The sequence below is a fragment of the Sus scrofa genome, chromosome 10 (assembly GCF_054392235.1).
Source record: "Sus scrofa isolate SSC_HxYL_T2T_F1_AM1 chromosome 10, Sscrofa_HxYL_maternal_Yorkshire_Landrace_v2.0, whole genome shotgun sequence".
NCBI lineage: Eukaryota > Metazoa > Chordata > Mammalia > Artiodactyla > Suidae > Sus > Sus scrofa.
Window position 1 is genome coordinate 41,593,061 of NC_139392.1, and position 6,940 is coordinate 41,600,000.

Below are 6,940 nucleotides of genomic sequence, written 5' to 3' on the forward strand. Positions count from 1 at the left end.
GATAATATACACATACACACACACATCCATACGTACATACCTATGTACACATATACATATACATTGGAATTTGGTCTGCCATCGATGAGATGCTCCCTCTTTGTGTGTTGTTCATTTTGTTTTTTGTTTTTTAGGAGTGCACCCTCGGGATATGGAAGTTCCCTGGGCTAGGGGTTGAAGAATCGGAGCTGTAGCTGCTGGCCTGCACCTCAGCCAGAGCTATGCCCTGCCAGATCACCCGATCTGAGCTGAGTGGCCACGTCTGTCACCTACACCTACCTCCCCCTGAATGAAGACGTATTTTCAATACATCTCAAGTGGAGAAAAACTTGCTAAAAATCACTTTATTTGTCATGGAAACCATATCTTCTAGCAGACATGGCACAAAAGCCAGTGTTTATGGTCATCACACCACAGACATCAGAATTCCAAGCTTCTAGGGGTTTCTTGGGGGTGGGGTGGGGTGTGTCCCCAGGGCCTGTGGAAGTTCCATGCCCACCCCTCTGCCACCACCCAGGGATCCTTCGCCCTGGGTGGGTGGGGGGAGGGAGAGGGTATCTCAGCAGAAACGATCTTATCTTACGGGGTTTATGGATGGCTAGAAGCATGTGGTTCTGTTCATCTCATGCTTGAGGTTTCGGTTTTTGCCCTCCTACCTACCCAATGGTCGGCAGATGGAATTCTTCTGGTTTTCTCTGGCCATCCCTCTCCTCGAACTCACGGGTCCAGTTTTTCTCCCACATTTGACTTTTCCGGGAGATCCACAAAAGGAAGCGCCAACCCTTGACATCCACCGACAAGAGATCACCACCCTCTGCCCCTCTTTAGCCCCTTCTCATCCTCATGCCTGCCTGCACACATCGGAGACATTTCCAAGTGCCCAGGAGGATCCTTGGACCCTGACACCTCGAAATCTTCCCTGAGCAGCAGTGCTCGGGACTCAGACCTGGGGTTTATCACGGGCTCCAACCACGACCTTTGGTTTTCCTGGGCTGGGAGATCGGTTTCATGAGATGGAACCGGCTGCGGATTCAGCTTCTGGATCTGGACTGTGAAACGTTGTACAAGACTTTTTTCAAGGCATGACTGTAGGGGAACAAAACCTTGCGGCCCGCCCCCCGCCACATCCCAGATGTCACATGAGCACGGGGAGGAATTCTGTGGAGCTGGAAACAACCATGACCCAAAAGAACACAGGAAGGAATTCCTGTCATGGCGGGGCAGAAACGAATCGGACTAGGAATCACGAGGTGGCAGGTTTGATCCCTGGCCTCGCTCAGGGGTTTAAGGATCTGGCATTTTTCCGCGAGCTGTGGCATAAGGTCTCAGATGTGGCTCGGATCCCGCCGTTGCTGTGGCTGTGGCTCAGGCTAGCAGATGCAGCTCCGATTCAACACCAAGCGTGGGCGCGCGCGCGCGCGCGGGGGGTGGGGGGGAGGCGGGGAGGGAAGCAAACCTCCTAAGAACGACGAAAGTGCAGTTAGGAAACAGAAAATGATGATCCCGGAAGTCCACTTGAATGTGGTTGGGAGACATGCGTAGGACCACACCGCCACCGTGTGAGAGACCAGTGCAAGACAGCTGAACAATACAAAGCGGGGTGGGGGGTGGGGTGCTTGGCGGGGGTTGGAGGAGGAGGAGGAGGAGGAGGAGGTGGGGGGAGACGGCGGCACTGGTGCTGGGCAAAGGTGCCTCTGGGCGAGGACTTTGGTGACCATATTCTCATGGCAGGCTTGAGAGCCCAAAAGATGACATGGTGGAGGCTGAAGTTAAGTTTGGTCAAAAGGAAAACAACCATGAGAAAAGATGCATCCACCCACACCTAGAAAAGATATCGTGCCAGGAATGGGAGCCCTGTTCCAATGGCTCTTCCTGGGATTGTGGGAAATGAATCGATAGCAAGAAGATGCTTTCACATCCATGTCTTCAATGACTCCTGTACTAAGTGCGTCGTGGTTTTGCCAGTTTGGCAGAGTTGTGGAATGTCATCCGGCAATTGCATCTCCCCTGCCCAACCAGCAAGATGGAGTTGTTCTTTTTTTTTTTTTTTTTTTTTTTTCCTGCTGCACTGCCTTTCCTGTGCCAGGGATCGAACTTGAGGCTCAGCTGTGACCTAGGCACAGCGGGAACTCCAAGATGGATTTCTTTTTCCTTCTTTTTCTTTCCTTCCTTCCTTTCTTCCTTTCTTTCTTTTCTCTCTCTCTCTTTCTTTTTCTTTTCTTTCTTTCTTTCTCTTTCCTTCCTTCCTTTCTTCCTTTCTTTCTCCTTTCTTTTTCTTTCTTTCTTTCTTTCTTTCTTTCTTTCTTTCTTTCTTTCTTTCTTTCTTTCTTTCTTTCTTTCTCTCTCTCTATCTTTCTCTTTCCTTCCTTTCTTTCTTTCTCTTTCTTTCTTTCTTTCTTTCTTTCTTTCTTTCTTTCTTTCTTTCTTTCTTTCTTTCTTTCTCTCTCTCTCTCTCTCTCTCTCTCTCTTTCTGGTTTTTTTTGGGGGGGAGCCACACCCGCAGCACATGGAGGTTCCCAGGCTAGGGGTCAATTCGGAGCCTTACCTGCCGGCCTACACCACAGGCACAGCCACGCGGGATCCGAGCCGCGTCTGTGACGGACACCACAGCTCACGGCAATGCCAGATCCTTAACCCAACAAGTGAGCCAGGGATCAAACCTGCAACCTCATGGTTCCTGGTCGGATTTGTTTCCACTACCCCAGGATGGCAATCCTGAGACTTGCAAAGTTTATTGTTTGTTTCGGGTTTTCTCCACCCCCTCTCCCTCCCGTTTCAGCTTTATGTTTTACTTTTTGGCCACACCCACGGGCAGCAAGTGGAAGTTTTTCCTGAGGCAGAGATGGAACCTGCACCACACAGGGGCAACCAGAGCCACCGCGTTGAGAAAGCAGGAGCCTTGACCCTGTTGGTCGTGGGCTTCCTTCTTCTTCTTCTTCTTCTGTTGTTGTTTTTTGGGTTTTTTTTGGGGGGGGGTTGTTTTCCTTTTTTTGTTTTGTTTTGTTTTGTTTTGGATGAGATTTCAGTTCACCCCCCCCCCCCAACACACACACACACTCATAGTGTTGCGTTGTACTTTCCCTCCATTGTGGTTGGTCAGTCATGCTGAAATCCATGTTTCTATGACCTGACCACCAGAGCATTTGCCCCAGGCAGCCATTTGTTCTCTTTGGACTTTGTCTCAGTCTATGCAGAGAGAGATTTTCATTTCCACTTTCCTAGGATCGACTGTATCCTTCTCTCCCTTCCTAAGCTTCTGGGCTTTGCTTGTCTGCTTTTGACAGACCGTCTCCGTCGGTAAGGGTGGCAGGTAAACCGACTCCTGCGTTGTCGTTCTCCGAGAGCTTGCCCGGTTTCGTTTTTGCCAGTCCCCGCCTACCCTCCCACCCTCCCTCTCTCCCTCCCTCCTCCAGCTCCGTGCAGGGAGGTGGGGTGGGGGTGGGGGAGAGAAGAGAAGGTGGAGGGGAACCTGAGATCTCTCTCGCTAGTGCCACCCTCACCGCGCCGGCTTCTCTCTGGAATTCCCAAGCCCAGGAAGGGACATGCTTGGGGGAGCGAGCGCGGCTCCTTCTAGGCAACAGCGAGAACCTCTTCCCAGCTCCTTCCCCGCCGCCGCCGCCGCCGCCGCCGCCGCCGCCGCCGCCGCCGCCCCCCTCTTTCCATCTGCTGCCATCACGCCACGCAGTGCCTTGCCAGGAGGCAGCTCCGCGAGGCAAGCTTCGCGGTCGTGCAGGACGCCTGGCGCCTCGGCCCCGGGAAGAGCTCGGGCATTTGGGTGGCCGGCGCTGTGTCGTTGTGTCGCCGCCGGCCGGCCGGCCTTCCGGATCTGTCCCGGTGACGTTGGTGGCGGTTGTCGCGTGCCATCTAGTGTCCGCTTTTATATCGTCCCTTCCCTCTGCAGCTTTGGGGACCTTCGCGAGGGATGTGACTCAGCCATCCGGCCTGAGTCAGAGTTCCGGGAGGCTGGCGACACTGGCGGCGACAGCTCCGGTGGCTCAGAGGCCTGGGAGTGTCCCTCTCTCACCGGAGATTGGGCCTGCAGGCCTGTGAGGGAGTGACTGTCACCGCGCTCCCCAGGCAGGCTCTGGGGCCGCCTGGCCGGGTCGACCAGCATCCGCTCTTGCCGCTCCGGCCCCGGGGACCGACCAGGCCTGGGCCGGGCCGCCTCCCTAGCGAGGGGAGAGGGTGTGCGGCGCCCGGGACTGCCTGTGCTCGGGTGGCCTGGCCTTGTCCCGGGTCGCCCTTTGGAGCGTGAATGACTCCCGCCTGCGGTCCCTCCAGCCTCTCATCCCCGAAGTGAGGAGCGGCCCGGGTTGTGCGCTGAGGGCGTTGGAGGGCGCGACAGGCTCGGTGGCCGGCACGCTTGTTTCCCGGTCGTCATGCCGGCATGGGCCCCTCCCCGCCTGCCCCCCGACTGATGGCTACCGCCGGCCCGTGCGGAGTCGTACTCACGAGGTCTAGACCGGCACAAGACGTGAGGGGTGGAGCGGAAAGGGTGGCTCGGGCCCCGGCGCCTTCCTTCGCGGGGTCCGTTCGTCGGAGGCGCCTCCGTGGAAACATTTTTTTTTCCAAGTCCTGATGGATCCGGAGACGGTGGACGGTACCCCGCCGGCCCCCTGCTCCCGGGTGTGGCCGGGAAGGGTGCACCTGGGCCTGAGGCGTGCCCATGTAGGGTCCCGGTCGTTGGACAAGACTTCGTTTCCCACGCTCTCATTTCCCGCCCCCCGCCCTCGGAGTGTTTCCCTGTCGGTCGGTCGATCGGTCGGGAGGTGGGGACCGGCCTGAGCTGGATGGTGTGTCCTGGATTTTGGGGGAGCCAAGTCCCCGTCTGGAGCTCCGGACAGACCGATACCTGCCCGCGTGGGCAAGCCGGGAAGGGCTTCCCCGGCTGGCCGGCCGGCTCCACCTCCTTCATGTCCCTGTCCCTTCCTTGCGGTCACGCTCCCCGGGTCGACCAGATGGCTCTGAGAGCGCTGGGTCTGGCGACTCTAGGGCAGGGCTGGGGGACAAGTGTCCGGATGGGGGTTCCGGGGATACCCCCACGTCCTGTGGGTGGGCCCCGCTGCTGGGCATGGACATTTTTCGCGGCCGAAATACGCCTTTTCTGTCACCAGGTAGATGCTGACACGATCCTCTTCAGCGCCTGTCGCTGGAGACCTTGGGCCTCTGGATGCACGTGGGGGGCTTTGGGCTTTCGGCTGCTGTCCAAGGCCTGACCCTGCCCTTTGCACCCCGCGTGGGGGCCGCTCGCCTGGGCCTGTGCGCCGGCTCTCACTTGTGCATCCAGCTGGCCCGTGCTGCGGTGTCTCCTCCGGTCTCTGGCTGACCCGAGGGCGGCAGGGCGCGTGGCCCTGTGGGGTCTTCTACCCTGTGTGCCTCCCTGCTGCGGGCACCCGGCGGCTCGGCTGGGACAACCCCACCCTGTTGGCTCCGTGCCACGTGTCAGGCGTTCTCCCTCCCGGGGTTGTCAGCCGCTGTCTCTCCCCTGAGAGAGGAAGGGGAGGAGGAGGAGGAGGAGGGGGTGCCGGTGAAGCTGAAGCAGGCCCCCGTGGTGATTGTCTTTGCTGGCCCTCCCTCCCCTCTTCTGGGCTCTTCCCTGGCTCTGCCAGGACTGATCGATGTGGTGATGTGGCGCTCTCCTGGGCTTGGGCTTAAGCCGCGCCAGATGAGGGACGGCCGCTCATGGTGAGCTGGGCCGCGCCTCTCATTCTGTCGCGGGCCCCTCGCTGCTCCTCCCCCACCTGCGGGTGGTGTGGGGGAAGGCAGGGGTGCGGCCTCCAGCCTGACCTCTGGTCTCCCGCCCTGCTGCCTTCGGGTGTCAGTCGGGGGGGGGGGGCCTGGGTCCTTTGGGACGCAGCAGGCATTCTCGCTTTGCCGCCTTGGCGTGTGCCTTGCGAGCGGTCCCTCCCCAAAGTGGGGGGGAGGCCTCCCTCGCTGCCATGCTTCGCATCCCTGCGGGTGCGTGAGCGTGCCTCCCCTGGTCCTCTGTGGTGCCCCTGGAGTACTCCGGGTTGCCTGTCAGATGCCCGAGGCCGAGCGGTGGTGTCGTTTTCCTCTCCCAGCGGTGAGTCCCCTCGGGTCCCCACTGTGGTGGTGGCGTGCCCCACGAGCAGCTTCCTAAAGCTCAGGGGAGGGGGTCGAGACGGTAAGGCAGGGGAAGCTTGTGTCCCCTCCCCGGGAGGGGCTCAGGTGGACCCCTTGTCATGGGTCTCCCTCACTGTGTGCCAGTGAGGGCAGCCCTTGGCCCTTGAGCGGCACGCCCCATGCTTCTCCCTTGACCGGGAAGGCTGCATGTGGTCGTGAGAGCGACCGCGGTGGGCCGGGAGATGTGAAGGGGGGGTCCCCGTCTGGCTTTCCGGACGTGGCACCCCTCCACCCACGTGGAAAAGTCTGAAAGGCAAGCCTGGTGGCAGCACAGACTCTTGCTCTCCCGGCTCTGACCGTGGACGCTCACATGGGCTGTGTGCTTTACCCATACCGCAGACCCCCCCCCTTCTGACTTCCCACTTTTTGGGAGTGTTCCCACTCCCGTGGGTCCCCGAAGGGGCGAACGATGGTGTGGGGGGCACGACGCGCCCTCGGTGAGAAAGCCTTCTCTAGCGATCTGAGAGGGGGGCCTTGGGGTACCTGGACCCCCCAGCCGCCGCCCCTCTGAAGTGTGCAAGGCAGTAGCTGCCGGTGCTACTTGCCACAGCGTGTGGGCAAGAGCCGCCCTCGCGCGAGGGGTGCGCTGGCCCCCGCGGTGGGGGCCAAGCGCTGCTCTTTTGCCTAATGCGGCCTGTACCTCCCCCCTCCGAGTTGGGGGAGGGTCACGCCGGGCCGGGCCGGGTTTTGGCATCCAGCGCCGGGCTGTGTGCTGCGTGGGCACGTGGTGCCCCTCCCCTTGGAAGGGGAAGTGGAGGAGGGGGATGCGCCCCGTCCCCCGGCGGCCTCTGCCCCT